Genomic DNA, 16376 nt, shown 5'->3' on the forward strand with positions numbered 1-16376 from the left:
ATACGAATAATCAAATTGAACCCTCAAAGGATAAAGGGATTACAAAGATCTTCATATACTTTGCTTTCTATTTTAATAATGGGTGGGGCATTTTAAAGACTCATTCCTAAAATATTGAGATCCATAATTTAACACTTTCCTTTTGTTTGGATAAATTTTATTAAGTCTTTTAAAGCACTTGTGTTCATAAATTGTGGGAGGGACAACTTATTTTTTTTGAAACTAGTGGCAACTTCCTATTTAGCCTCTTCATCGGACCAACACGTCACCTAGTGGTGGGACCGGATTCCAAAGGAAAGGCGACTTCTAAAAAAATATTTGAATAGAAAAAGGTTTGAAAAAAAATAAACGTTGCTGTAAAATAAAAACTTATGGCAAGATTTGCTACAGTGGAATTGACGAATCAGGAATCGGTTCTGTATGTTGTGGGAATCAAGAACCAGTTTGAAACAAAAAAACTTATAGCAAGATTAATCGGGAATCGGTTCAGATCGGGTATGTTGAGGGGGAATCAAGAACCAGTTTGAATCGGGGATTTGCTCCAGTAGAGGTTGGCGATATTGGAGGTGACAGCGTTCTAGTGAGAAGATTCCCGATACAAATTGAAAAATTATTTGCCCTCTCCAATTAAGGAATTTTTTTTTTTTTTTTTTTTTTTTTTTTGATCAAACAAGCATCAAAACACCTCTAGGTCAATCATGAAAGATCACGGAAGATCTCGGGCAGCAACAGGGACTGTTTTGAAATTCCACACATTGTTAGGCAGGGGCAAAATAATCTTTTTGCACCCATTTTTAGAATTTTTTTAAATTCAATTAAACCGTAATTTCCTTCAATTAGGGTTACTTTTGAGCGTCCACCCATATTTGGGCCCAATTCTATATAAACGGCACTGCCACATTGTAAAAAAAAAAAAAGGACTCTCAATTCATTCTTCAATAGAAATTTTCATTCTTGCTTTGAGTCTGTAAGTACATCTTGAAGAAAGAGAGGAGAGAGAAGAAAAGGGTCGGCTACCCATCGAGTAGGTAACTTTCTCTCCTCCTCTATTTCTCTCTCCTCCTCTCTTTCTCTCTCATCCCCTTTTTCTCATCTCTCTCTCCTCATTGCAACTGGTACAAGTCCAGCGTCGGTTGTTTCTCCTCTCTTTCATCCCCAACACCAGGTGGGGTTTTCTCTCTCTTCTTCTTCGTTCACCCCAACACTGGGTGGGGTTTTCTCTCTCTTCTACTTTCACCCAGCACTGGGTGGGGTTTTCTCTCTCTTCTTCTTTCACCCCAACGTTGGGTGGGGTTTTTTCTCTCTTTTTCTTATTTCATCCCCAGCACCAGGTGGGGTTTTCTCTCTTTTCTTCTTCTTTCACCCCAGCATTGTGTGGGGTTTTCTCTCTTTTCTTCTTTCACCCCAACGTTGGGTGGGGTTTTTTTTTTCTCTTTTTCTTATTTCATCCCCAACGTCGAGTGGGGTTTTTTTTTCTCTCTTTTTCTTATTTCATCCCCAGCACCGGGTGGGGTTTTCTCTCTCTTCTTCTTCTTTCACCCAGCGCTAGGTGGGGTTTTCTCTCTCTTCTTATTTCATCCCCAGTGTCGGGTGGGGTGGGGTTTTCTCTCTCTTCTTCTTTCACGCCAACGTTGGGTGGGGTTTTCTCTCTCTTCTTCTTCTTTCACCCCAACATCAGGTGGGGTTTTCTCTCTCTTTTTCTTATTTCATCCCCAGTGCCTAGTGGGGTGGGGTTTTCTCTCTCTTCTTCTTTCACCCCAACATCGGGTGGGGTTTTCTCTCTCTTTTTCTTATTTCATCCCGAGTGTTGGGTGGGGTTTTCTCTCTCATTTTCTTATTTCATCCCCAGTGCCGGGTGGGGTGGGGTTTTCTCTCTTTTCTTCTTTCACCCCAACGTCGGGTGGGGTTTTCTCTCTCTTTTTCTTATTTCATCCCCAGTGCCGAGTGGGGTTTTCCCTCTCTTCCTCTCTTTCATCCTCAGCGTCGATTGGTTCTCCCCTTTTTCATCCCCAGCGCCTCATGGGATTTTCCCTCTCTTCTTCTTCTTTCATCCCCAGTGCCGAGTGGGATTTTCCCTCTCTTCCTCTCTTTCATCCCCAGCGCCGGGTCTTTCATCCCCAACACCGGGTGGGGTTTTCCCTCTCTTCCTCTCTTTCATCCCCAGCGTCGGGTGGGGTTTTTCCCTCTATTCCTCTTCTTTCAACCGAACACCGAGTGAGGTTTTCTCTCTCCTCTCTTCCCTAAGAGTCGACGAGCCCCAGCGCCGATTAGATCTCTCTCCCTTGCTTCTCTCCCTTTGCAACCGACGTCAGCCTAGCACCGATTGGTTCTCTCCCTTGTTTTCTTTCCTTTTCATTTTTTTTTTTTTTTTTTTTTTTTTTTTTTTTTGGGACAATTTTACCTAAGAATAGAACTTGAGATGTTAAGCTATGAAAACCCAACCTCTACCATCTTTACCCAAACCCAATTCTTTAGGATATTGTATTTTTTATTGCAAATATCATAAATATGAAATAATTTGATTGGGTATAGATGTAATAACCATAAATTATATATAAATTCCAAATCACCTAAATAAAACAAGAGAAATGACCTTGTAAGATCCTCCTCACCCATGTGTGTAGGACCCCAAAAGATTACCATTAAATTTGACACAGATCTCTAAGAAAGTCAAATTTCACAGTCATGTGATAACTTTTCTAAAGATCTATGCCAAATTTAATGGTTGATCCTTTGAAGTCCAGCATACATGAGTGTGGAAGGGTCTCATAAGATAATTACTCATAAAATAAATACTAACATAATTGAATAACAAAATTACTTTTTTTTTAACCATCCATACAAAACTGAGGAAAATACCCTTATTTCCTTGGCTAAGAGCCCCATACTTACAACCCCTCTCTCAATCATGAGGAGTCCAAAGGAAAAGTAAAACTCAAAATGGGAAAGGGGTTAGGTCGTAATAATAGCACCCTACACCCTAGTCACCACATGATGGTTTTCATTCCCACCGCTAACACCACCCTATTAATACCTTCAAAAAACTAGCTTTTAATCTACTTGAAAAAACGGGTCGAGCCTATCTTCTCCACTGAATTACCCGAAAAAAGAAAAAAAAGGATAACATTGGCCCCAAGTGTACCGTGGCATCACCAGAGATCACGAAGAAGAGAGAGAGAGAGAGAGAGAGAGAGAGAGAGAGAGCAAAGCTGAAGCTAAAAGCTACATTGATTTACATGAACAAATATTTCATAGACCAAATTATTTACATGATCAAATACTGCGCATCCACATATTGCGCATCCAAAATTTGGTTACAAACAACCATAAATGCTCGGCTTAAGATAGAAGCCAGGATTCATTAGCCAAAATTGAAGATTCGAAATTGAGATTGCATGAGCTGATTTTTGGAATCATATGATTGAGCCAATACCTTCCAATATGAATATGAGATGTGTGATGCCCAAAATTGCAGTGTTCACCTGCAGCTTTTTTGGCAAGATGAAACCCTCAAAGTGGAAGCTGGTTAACGAGTAGAGTTTCTAATACCCAACCTGAACCACAACATAAAACAAAAAATACACTTTTCGCATTCCTTTCAATAAACAGAGAGTACAGACTCGACCAATAAGGTCGTCTGCCTCTATAAAATCGTAGCTTTTAGAACCTAATCTTCACAAATCTCTACATTTGCCTTCAATAGCAAGACAAAAATTTCGTCGCTTCACAACTTGACAAGCCACAAGACACAGATAGTAGTACCATCAACAAACGTAGGATTCTTGATAATAGCAAATATATTTTCGGAAGGGATAGTTTTCATTATTTGCTAGCGAGATGATGACATTAACGTCACTAATCATGAGACACATTTAATGCACTTAGGCTCTCAGTAAATGTCTGCCGGCCCTTGATTTTTAGAGAAATTCAGATGACAATTACTTTTGTCTAAACATGAATTCAAATTAGAGGATAGGGGTATAATTTGTGGCCAAAAGATATTTAACATGTTAAATCATTTTAACTATTACCATGACATGTAGATCCTCGGTACGTGTGTGTGTGCATGCATGGAAACTGAGGGGAGCGAGAGAGAGCCTCTGTATGTGTGATGCATGCATATTGCATGCATGGAAACTGGAAAGAGAGCCTCTGTATGTGCGCGTGTGTGAATGCATGTCGCATGCATGGAAACCGGGGAGAGAGAGAGAGAGAGGGGGAGAAAGGGAGGATACCTGTCCAACATACAACTTCCAATTGGATCTGACTAACACTTACACACTTGAAGTGCCTATTGTCGAGAGAGGAAGTTGTTCTTTACTATCAACAATGACACAAGTGATCTCTGCAAGTGCAGCTATACATTTATGGTCATAGCACTTCCAGCATTCTGCGATAATCTGTCTTTCCGCTGTATATAAATGTAAATACATGTGAAATGCATAGAAATAGCTTCAGAATGCATGAAAGAATATAACCGTATAAAACATTTGGTTTGAAGACAGTACCAGACAGAGACATCACTTGTGAGGAACTCGTTGTAACTCCTCTATAGCCTTCATTAGTGACACCTGATCTTTGGAATTTCAAGGAATCATGTGGAGTTTGATCATCTTCATATTTATAAAGTCCATTATAGTTAAAGCATCAATATCAGTTCCCTTAATCGACCCAATTTCTGAAAAACCAGATTCATTGCCTTTAGGTCTTAAACAATCACTAGGATCATACAAACAAGTAATTCTTGATTGATGGGTTAGATGCCCGTTCCCACAATCAGTCTTTTCGGAATCTCTACGTGCTTCTTTGACAGTAAGATACAACTCCTCCACTCTTTTGATGATAGCTTAAGGGATTCCTTTATTTTGAGCTATTTCAAATGCAAGGCTTTCTCTACAAATCCCATCTAGTAACTTCCGTGTCGGTTTTGTTTGACCATTCACTTTCTCTGTTCCCACTGCTTTACAAACAATGTTCTTTGTTGCTGGTGTTAAATTGAAAAGGGCATGGATGTGGGTTGATACAACGCCCAGGCAACCAATATTATCAAGAGCATCCAAGGTGTTTCCAGCGATGCAGGTACCTTTCCACATTTCCATTCCCTTGCAAATTTGATCCACTAGCACAAGGCTCCTAGCAGTTTGACACTATATTCACTATATACATTGTTAAAATGTCATTTTCAAGAGTATCAAGAATCTTCATCAGTCATTCTACATACCCTAGGCCATCTGCATGAAAAAGGTAAACCCTATATTTTCCAAATTAAAATAATAAATAATTATGCTAATCAAATTATCAATTAGCCCAACTTCTCATCCCTCAATCTGTGGATGCATCATAACATTTTATGTCCACATTTGAGATTCACCATACGACAGGTGCATGGAAAAGTTTCTAATGATCCATTTGCTAAAATTTAGCAGGAATATGGTGAGAGGCTGACCTTCTCAACATCCAAATTAAACATTTTAAAAATAAACACATTTTCAGGCATAAGGTCAAAAGAGATGAAACAAGAAAGTTAACAAAGTCAACCTAACAGCCTCAAATTGTGGGAGCCAAAGGCACTGGAAAGAATAACAAACATACAGATATAAAGTCAAGGTTGCAGAAAGTCCTCCAAATACATCCATAATTGAATTGAATTATTAGAGACAAACTTCTATGAAACACAAAGAATCAAATTATCCTTGTTCTCTCTAAAGGCCATCTCCGAAACTTAGAAACACAGTCTCAAGAAGATAAATCCACAACACAAGGTTCAGTAGATCAGTGCAAACTGTTCAAAGTCGCCCCACAACCCTGCCCAAAGGGATGATTGCGTAGATGGCAGTTTCTTCACTAACAATGTTTAGTATTTCAACATCAAAGCTTAACAAGCCAATAGGGCCTGCACACAAAGCAACCTTGAAGAACAAACAAGACTACTACCAGACACTTACCTTGCATAAAAGTCCATCAGCAGGACTGCCATCGAACCACTCAGTTCTTGCCAATACACTCCCCCCATAGCAAACCATCTTCACCGAGTTCTCCCCAACGATGTGTCCCTACTAAGAATACAGCATAAAAAAGAGTATATCAAGTAGCTGAAAGATCTAAATCAGGACAATAACAAAAATATAATATACAACTCATAAAATCATTTCATCCAGATTCTCAAGCTTGACAACAACAAATCTTGCGATTATGTGGCCATTTAAAGGCCTTACGAGAACATGTAAAAAAACTTTTGATATAGTGATATGATAAACTCCACTGGGAGTTCAGTTTAGAGGGACCAAAAGAGGCATTGTGATGCCATGATTCTCCTGGGCTTGATAAGCTAGGGCCGGGTTGATGTCTAAAACCTTGTAGCCTTGGGCATGTGGCACAACTATGGAGGGTTTGTAGTGTTATCCCTTGATAAAGTCTACTGTGTAACCCCAATTTGCAGATAGTGGGCACGAGGGATAATGGCCAAATCCCCATTAAACCAATATGCCTAAGTCTATGGGACCTTGCTTATCCTCAAGGGCAAACTGTAAACCATGGACTAAAACCATGTTCTCTTCATTTATTCGCTTGCATTGATGGACCAATCATGAACCCCTGTGATGGACTATAGGTCATGGGTTCCGTTGGGTCAGCTTGAGAAGATGATAGTAGTTCATGGTTGCTAGTATCGATAGAGTGCATCAGTGAATGCACATGTTCCTTGACCCGATAGATCCAATTTCCATTAAATTTTATTCAAGTATTTTTTTTTTTCAATTACGAAACATTAGAATAAATTTTTAAAATATTTTGTATATTTTACTTTTCTCAAAAAAATTTTAAAAATATTTAATGAAATTTAGAAACCAATTTATTGCTTTAAAATTATTTTGAGATTTTGGGGGCCATAAGGGATGAGAGCCCACAAGTGGAGGCCCACTTTTTTTGTGGGTCAAGGTGCCCACATGGGTCCCACAAACGGATCCATGCCCCACCCTCTTTGGCTTAAGGTTGACTTGTTGACCAAGTTTCTAGATGGAAATCAAAATATTTGATTAAATATTGTGATTCAGAGAGAATATCTTGATTGAGATGATTTTTAGTAAGTCATTTCATATCGTATGAGTTTATGATACATTTACTATAATTTTATAAAATCAAATATTCGATGGGAATAGGTCAAAGGAAATTAAGGGGTAATGGATCTAGTACCTTTCCCTTAATCATGATGGCTTGATTTAGGGATGGGTGCTAATATCTCTTCACTTCAGAGATCTCCCTAGATCGACGGTCAAGATTAAGTCTCAATCACATGGCAGACCCTAGTCCCCAAAAACCTCAAAATACAATATAAATGCCCCTTAAGGGTGGCCTCTAGATACACAATTCTCTACACATCTTCTCTCTCTTCTGTCATACCATCTCTCTCTAGCCCGAGATTTAAGGGGCGCCATGCCCCAAGTTACACATATGGGGTCGCACGCCCAAAGGTAGAATGGCTAGGTAAAGGGAGGCCTTATCCCGTAGACCTACGGGTGTTCATGCTCTTATTGAATTGGGGTTTCGCCTTGGCTTCCCGTTTGTGAGAAAAAGTGAAAGGACCTAGAGCACGTGCGCCATCGGTGTTGGAGATTTGGAGTGGGGTATAACAAGTCCATAGAGGTAACCCTTCGTAAGGTATCTTAAATTTTATAGTTCCAAGTTTCTAGATTCGCCCTAAAACATTGTATCATGACTTCATTTGGCTGAAAAGTTTTTTTTATGGCATGCAAGTGAGGATCCTAAATAGTATATTTTATTTTATAAATTAAAGATATATTTTGGACACCTGTAAATGTTCTAGCCAGTATGAATTGTTGGGGTTTGTGGCTTTAAAGGCCCAGCGAGCATGTAAAAAATGATATCTATCGTGAATTATGCACTTCAATTTGAATGTGTGTATGTTAGCTAACCAAGGGGTGGGCAGTTCATGGCTCTGCTTAATCCAAAATCCTTACCCCTTGATATGTGGCACTACTGAAAAAGGTTTACAGTGGGTCATCCCTAGTTGAGGTAGGAGAGATGCCTAAGGATGATGTTTGTAGGCTAGGAGAATTGAGTGGTCTCCTTTGTACAGTTATAAGCCTGTGAGAGCAATGACCAAAACCTCAATAAACTTCTGTACAATATATACATATGATAGCTGTATTGCCAGGAAGTATTCCTATAGAGGGACACATATACATATGCATAGAGAGAGCCCCCTTTGCATTGCAATGAGAGGTAAAGACTTGCTCATAGAGGGACGGGAATTGAAATCCACATTCTGGGATCATGGTTCTACTGTTTATTGGCCAACTTTGATGACCCATTCATGAGCCCCTGCATGAGACTATAGGTCATAGGTTTTTGTTGGGTTGGTTGAGAAGACAGTATTGGATTATCGTTATTGGGTTGAGTGGAGTGTCCTTATTGTCGCTTATTTGGCCTATTGGTACCAACCCACTTCTAGATATTTTATTTTTGTTAATGGCAATACTTTTGTGAATTTTAGAAAAACAATTTCAATTTTTTTTAAAATTTATTTCTGCAGTAAATTCCTTATAAAGGGACATTTTTGTAATTTTTAGAATAAAGAAGGGCACATGTGGAGACCTTGGATTCAACCCTTACATTTGTGCCACTCCTTATGATGGAACGTGTGGCCTATGGGGCCCACTCGTGGTTCATAGGGATGGCATGCCCTACTTATTTTTAAGTGGTCTCTTGTTTTTATTAGGTTTTTTTTAAGTTAGACAATCTTTGGAAAATAAAGATTTATTTCTTATTGTTGAGGGAGTTTCTTTTGGCCAAATAATTATTATCTTTGACTTCCTACAAATTTTTAAAAGAGATAATAGGAAGATGTAGATAATACTAAATTAGTTATAATCTTTATTAAACAAGAATTTGGACATGGGTCAAATAATAAGGGGATAAAGTTCTCGATTATCCTCTTTAAATCATGATGGTTGATTTATAGGATGGATGGCTTAGATTTAAATCTCTCTTTCACAGATTTCGTAGGTTCCTATTAGTGAAGCTGACTCAATAAGATAGGCATACCTAGAGAAGGAATTCTAATCCAAATAGGAGGAAATTTTTCTATTTAAAACACTATTGATCCCTTCTCTCTCTAGACACATATTCCTCTCTCCTCCAAGCGTCAAATCTCTCTCTCATCATTAAATTCATTTTTCTCTCTCCACCCTTCCAAAAAGGGTCGTGCCACCCAAAATTTGATAAGACAAGGGTTGCACATTGAAACAGATTAGGATTTTGCTCTTTGGAGAAGAAAAAGGGGAACGCCCTAGTTAGGTTTCTGTGCTCTCTAAACCTTAGAAGAAAAGGTATTGCTTATGAAAGCTGTCCATCTCTAAAATTTCAGCAAGACCAAAAGGATAAAAGTGTGTCATCGGTCAGCAAATCGCGTGTGGGGTATATTTAGTCCTATGGGGATAACTCCTAGGCATGATTACATAAGGCTTCCTGGCTGTTGGTGTTTGTTTTTCAGTCATATTTGCATACTCTATGTGATTTTCTAGGAATATATTGTACTTAAATTCATAGTGGAAGGCTGGATATTATTCCTAGTTTGTACCTATATAGGTTGTATTTAGGGTTTTATTTTTTATTTACGGCACTGTTTTGAGGCCCAGGAATTCAAGTATATTAATAAAAGAAAAAGGAAATTTTTTTAAATTTATTACCTTGGGATTCACATAGATACATTTGTCATGAATAATAAAGAGCAAGAAAATTTCTTTAACCATACGTACTTGGCTAGATCGCATTGTCCGCCTTTTAAGAAAAATAAGAGTGCACAAGAATGCACAAACAATATGAACAAGTCAACAAGCTTCCATAATCATTTATGGAAATAAATCCATAAGAACAAATATCAAACAGGCTACCTACAATCTAGATCTGGATGGCAAGTAAAATACAGTCAACCAAATAACTTCTTGCAGGAGTTATCTCACTCAGATGCTCAACCTTGATAGGAAATATAATAAAAATAAAAGTTAAACTTCCATAGATATTGCTGGAGAACATCCACAAATAATTCATCCTCCTTAGCCTTCAAACATCCCCTCCAATGCTCTGTCAATAGGGGTGAACAGTGTCATTTCTTCAATCACAACTCAGCCCTCAACAGTTGCAACAGCAACCAGCTAGACTCATGAGGCATCCCTCTATAAGTATAAACAGCAATGAGACTCGCACCCATCCTTTTGCCTTCCACCAACAATATAATCATGTTACTTCTTCTTGACATGAGATTAGATTCATCCGGGGAACTTCCACTTAATGGACCCAAACCACCAAGCATATCTTGAAGAACTCCCTCCTTGCATTTGACACTGTTCATCCTACACGACGGGTTTCCCTTACAATTATTCAAATTAACAAGTACCATCTAACCCAATCTCTCTTAGACTTGCATGCTAACAAGTACCATCTAACCCAATCTCTCTCAGACTTTCATGCTAGGTACTTTTGTTAGACAGAAGAATAATAAGAGGCCACTCCCTCCTATCATCTCCACAGCTTACCAATTACCACATCCCACCCAAAATCGCTTTCTCCCATCTACCTCTTCCATATTTGGCACCATATTTAACCTCCTAGTTACAATACTTTATTATTTAAGGCACCAAAACATATCCAACGACAAACAAGATAATCTCCACCTAATTCAACAGCTTTTTTAATTTCACGCACTTCACAATAAATGAAATTGAAGCAAAAGAAGTTATAATTTTCATGATTATCATTTACTATCATGCAACCACAGCAGGAGCTGCTCGAATAACTTAAGACAAAAAGCATTTAGCATTCACGATTTGGGCTTGGGTTTGGTTGGTTAATGTGGTTATGATTGCAATATTTTGTCCCAAATTCAAATCCTACAGTTAACTGACTACCCAAAGAACACCTTTGACAGTTTTTGCTCCTGATGTACATAGTTTTTCACAAGTAGATATTAAGGCAAGCCTGATATGCCAAAATGGGCAGAAATTTCTCAATCAGAGGACCACGGTAACATAGACTTCTCCTCATGAAACATATAGGAACTGATGATATACAAAGCTGAAAATAAACGATCATAAATAAAATGGTGAAACCAGAAAGCATGCTCCACCCATTATGCTCAGGATGGTGTTTCTTGATCAAACCTATACAATTGTGCCATAATGATGAATACGGAAACAAATGATGGTGAGGATGGGTTCGGATTTTGTGACTATAGTCTCTTCAGTTAGCCATCTTCTACAGAATATATTTTCAGGGTCTCAATAACTAATATCAAGCAATAACCTTTTGCTGAATGAGATACACTTGCCAAAACGAAATCACACATGAGATACAGAAACCGATAACAACTGATAATCACTAACCCAATGCCCCTGTAAAACAAGTTGTTTGCATATACCAAATCAATTAATCTATAATGAATGGAATTAGGATATTGAGAATCTGGAGTTCCTTTTTCTTTTCTTTTTTTCCCACAACTGTCAACTGTATTAAGTATAAGTGTAGGCACGCACAGAAATGGGTGCCCTGTACAAAAACCCTTGAGGGCCCCAAAAAATGCCCCATGTCAAGAACAGAAGAAGCACTAGATAAAAAAAAAGGCGTATGACGAGCTCAAAAAGTTGCCAAAAATCCCCTGAGAGTTGTCCTATGCTGCTCCCTCCTTAGCGACGGCATCGGCTACCAAGTTGCTTTCCTCTAGATATGAGTCCAAGTGATGCACGTAGCCCTGCAAATGTGTGAGATCTCGTCAAAAATACGTTCCAGTCTCCAGGGGAAAAGAGAAGACCCGGAGGCCCAGGCGATGGCAATTTTGAAAGTTTCCCTCGACTGCAAGGCCGGGGCCCTAGCTAGGATTGATGTTCCAGAGGCCTTTGAGGAGGGCCAAGGACTCCGCGATATTAGAGTCGGTGTACCCGATGAAGTGGAAGAAAGAGAAAAGGGTGCTCCCCTGGCTGGCTCCAAAAATACCCGCGATGTGCTCCCCTTGCTGGCTCCAAAAATACCCTCAATGTGGTCCCCTTGCTGGCTCCAAAAAAACCTCCGATGCCTGAAGGGGGATTCCAAGAGAACAGCCATCAAATTCGAGTTTTGAAAGACCCAGTTCAGGAGGTCCCCAAATAGGGTATATTTAGTTCAGGAGCGCCTGTCAATCTTAGAACAAGTAGGTGTACGAAAAGTGCTTGAAGGAATTGTAGTTTTTGGCCCGGAAAGTAACCAACTCCGACCCTATCAATCAAAGATGTCCCTGTTAAAGGTCTCACTATTTCTCTCATTCCAAAAATAACCAAGAAAGTGGCAGCCAACGATACCTACCAAAGAAGCAAACCCGATGGGACCATGGAGGAGGGGAGAGACGTGTTTTTTTGAAAAGCGTAAAACTTTCAATTAGATTTAAAGTTAATTGGAGTAAAGTCAAACTCATTGGTATTGACTGAATAGTAGTATTAAAAATGGTATATTTTTGTGGTGTTCAGTTCTTTACCTTGCATTTATTTGGGAATTTTCCTGGTAGATTCGAGGCCTTCAAGATTAATTTGGGATCCGGTGGTGGAGAGATTTGAAAAAAACCTGGACATTTGGAAAGCTAAAACTCTTTCTATAGGGAACATATATACGTTGATTAAATCCACTTTGTCTAACATCCCAGTATATTTTATGTTTTTATTTAAGATGCCAAAAGAAGTTGAAAAACAACTGAAGAGAATTATGAAAAATTTCTTATAGGGAGATGGCATAAAAAGATGGGGGAGATTTCATCTGGTGAGTTGGGAAAAAGTTTGTAAACCAATGAAAGAAGGGGGATTGGGTATTAGGAAACTGAAACATATGAACTCGACGCTTTTAGTGAAATGGTGTTAAAGGATCTATACAGAACCTAAGTCTTTATGGGTGTTTGTTCTGAGAGAAAAATATAGAATAGATTTGAACTTTTGCCTCATTAAAAGTCCAAGAAACATGACAAGTTTGTCCCATGTTTGGAAAGGTATTGATTATGAGAGATCTGTGTATCTACGGCAATTCCAAAAAATAGTGAAGAATGGATAATCTACTCTCTTTTGGTTTGACAAATAGATTGGAGATGAACTATTGAGATACTTTTTCCTAGAGGTTTTCTCAAAAGCTTTAAACCCGCTAGCATCTGTCAAGGAGGCTAGTGAGGGTGTTTATACTAATATTGTTTGGTCCATTCCTTACAGGTGTAGAAGAGGAATAGACAAATTCATTGAGGAGTATCATCCCTTGTCGGAATTATTGAATGACACATATTTGACTCCAAATATGGAAAATAGCTTTATTTGGGATCTTACCCCTTTTGAAGACTTTTTGGTTAAGTCAACCTACAACCTATCATTTTATGATCATTTGAGAGAATTAGATGTTGGTTTATTCAAGATTAAGAAATTGCATGCCCCTTAAAGTGCAGTTATTCTTATGGATCATGTGTCAAGATAAATTAGCAACTGTTGACAACTTGAGAAAGATGGGGTTTATTATCGCCAATGTATATATCCTGTGCAAAGTCAATGATGAAACTTCACAGCATTTTTTCCTCTCATTCCATTTTGTTACTTATCTTTGGGATTGGGCACGCCAGGGCCTCAATCTGTCGTTACCTTTGCCCCAAAATGTCAGAGCTCTACTTGACCAATGGATCATACCCGATATTTCAAAGATGAAAACTATCTTTTGAAGATCTAATTGGGTTAGCCTTCTTTGGAATGTGTGGAAGGAAAGAAATAGAAGAGTATTTAATAGTATAAGTGCAAATATGTCTATATTAAAATCGAATATTTTGGCAGTTGCAGCTGATTGGTTCCTTGCACATAAGGATAGTTGTTTCATTCTTATAAGTCTTATCATTAGCAATCCTTTGGCAGTGCCGACTATGGGTATTACCATCGACACTCGTAGTGAGGTTGTTTGGATACCACTACCAATGAATTCCTTCAAACTTAATCAATCCAATACCAGATGGTTATGGTGGACTTATCATAAATAATTTGGGTCATATTATTTTTTTCTTACTCAGGTCCTTGTGGTATCACAACAACAAATGAGGCAGAAACACGAGGCTTATTATAAGGTTTGAAATTGCTATACACTTTGGAAAGGGACAGGATTATCGAAGGAGAATCGGCAAATGTCATTGCCTGGAGTAAGAGAAAGGCCAAAATCTATTGGAGATTAAGGACTATTTTTCATCAAAGTAGAGATATTTTATCAACCTCTATGGCAATGGTCCAACATTGTTATAGAGAGGCGAATGGAGATGCCGATGTTCTTGCTAAAGGAGGAGTCCATACTCCCTCTCTGTTGGTTACTTTTTTTCTGTAATATTGTGTCATTGCATGAACATCTTGTATTTTACATAAGAATTAATAATAAGTATGTTGCCGTTCAAAAAAAAAGAGGTGAGGTAACAATCTAGCAATGACCCACGACTAGTTGAAAAGTTGGAAAATATGACCCCAAACTGATTTGTCTAGATCACAACGGCTGAAAAGGTGGGCATTTGTCTCCTCATCGGAAATGTACAAAAGGGCAAAATGAGTTTATAAGGCATAGAGAAATTTCTAAGCCTGCAAGCACCTATACATAGTGCCCATACCAAACATGCACGGGCATATGCCAACACACAGGGGCAGGCACACACACACATGACATGCCAATATGGAAACACAAGTATCTATAGCATCTTTCATATGCCACAGACAACATATTATAAAGCTATAACAGATCAACAATCTGTGTTGTATCCGGCATACTCCAAATATATATTTCTACTCACCAGACTTGTCACTTTTACAATCAACAAGATGATATAACTATGTACAATATACGTTGCTGTACCAAATAACATCTTGCTTTTTGTTGCTACAAAGTGTGAAGGGGACATGAAGTATGCAGTTAGTTTGCTTTCATGCTATGAAAGGCATATAATTTTACTTACAAGAACATAATGAGTAACCGGGTCAACTACTAAATAGAATGCAAGGAACACAGTATCCTCAAATCAACCAAGTCATTGAGTTATACCAACTACAGGCACTGGCTCAGGAAAACCAACTTCAAGGTCGACTTCCGCCAGTCCAAATATATAGGGGCTTCCAGGATGCACATGCCTGAAAAAAAAAAAAAAAAAAAAAAAAAGAGTTGATAGACAAACATCTAATAGTATGCCCTAGTGAGCAACTGTTAATCAGAAAAAATACAAAACTTTGTAGATTTTACAATAACACACTCTAGATGGAAGAACATATGACAAACCAAAACTCCGGAAAATGTAAAAAGAATTTAGATTTCATATCTATACCCCATGCGAACGCTTTACTGCATCATAAATTCATAATTACTACAACACAAACAAAAAATGCACCAAAATGAAAGTATAACAACATTTTGATGTTTTACTTGCTATGCCTTTGTGCAAGGAATCGAAGCCACCATTTTACTAAAATTAAACTGCATGGTATAAATAACATTGTGAAGGAAGTTATAAAAAAATTGGCCAATGATATTGTAAAATTTTTTGAATTACCCTGATATGAAGAGACCTTTGCAAGATCGAGCTTTAGTTGTGCCCTGCACTTCCCCTACTATACACTGACAAAAGCAATGGAAAAATAGATTGATGTCGGCATTTTTCTATGGATAAATGGATCAGCACATGGCTCAAAACCAAAGAAAGAAATAAATGAAATGGAATAATTTTCAAAATCCACATGAATCAAGCATTAGAAAATTAATGCAATAGAACCCAATGTTTCTTCAAACAAATTATGATCCATTGAAAGGAAGTCAATAACAACAATACATATAACAGGATCCAGGACAAAGCCCAAGACAAAAGTGAAAATGACTGGGTAGGAAACAACGGAATGACCTGATTCTTAGGATTATAAAAAAGGGAAAGTATATAATGAGACTATTTACCTTTGGTACAAGGTGGTCACAATTAATCTTGACCATTGGATGTGAAATTGGGTGATTGCATTTATTTCATTGACCAAGCTCGTTCAAAAGAAATTTTCTCAAACTTTGTGACACGCCTAAAATATTATATTTCACATCGCATGCACAAATCCCTCATCATACCCAAACATTTGCACAAAATTGTGCCTCCAGACAGAAAAAGAATCATAGCTCAAAGCCTTACATATGTGGACAAAGATAACTTGCTCACTGGAACTCTTTCTAATAAGATTGGAAACTTGAGGTCCTTAGAATTTGTCAATCTCATATTGAATGACTTTCGAGGACCATTACCAAGTGTTATATCTAAACTGCAGCACCTTGATACCTTTAGCATAGAGAACAACAATTTTTCCAGCAAGTTT

General features: G+C 38.2%; 1 long non-coding RNA gene across 4 annotated transcripts; it reads right to left on the bottom strand.

Annotated features, from left to right (window-relative positions):
- Nucleotides 1–1784: 1784 nt before the first annotated feature.
- On the bottom strand, nucleotides 1785–14441 carry LOC148781309 (uncharacterized). 4 transcript variants are annotated; one of them, XR_016059783.1, is made up of 4 exons: nucleotides 11400–14441; nucleotides 5946–6056; nucleotides 4509–5231; nucleotides 1785–4411 (listed from the first exon to the last, which is right to left on the bottom strand). It is a non-coding gene; the product is annotated as an uncharacterized LOC148781309 (long non-coding RNA). The 4 variants fall into 4 exon arrangements; XR_016059782.1 differs by having other exon boundaries at nucleotides 5946–14441; XR_016059781.1 differs by having other exon boundaries at nucleotides 3232–3554; nucleotides 4236–4411; nucleotides 4509–14441.
- Between the last annotated feature and the right edge of the window lie 1935 nt (nucleotides 14442–16376).

The sequence above is a fragment of the Amborella trichopoda genome, chromosome 7, assembly GCF_054954075.1.
Source record: "Amborella trichopoda isolate Santa Cruz 75 chromosome 7, AtrichopodaSantaCruz75HAP2 v2.0, whole genome shotgun sequence".
NCBI classification, from domain to species: Eukaryota; Viridiplantae; Streptophyta; class Magnoliopsida; order Amborellales; family Amborellaceae; genus Amborella; species Amborella trichopoda.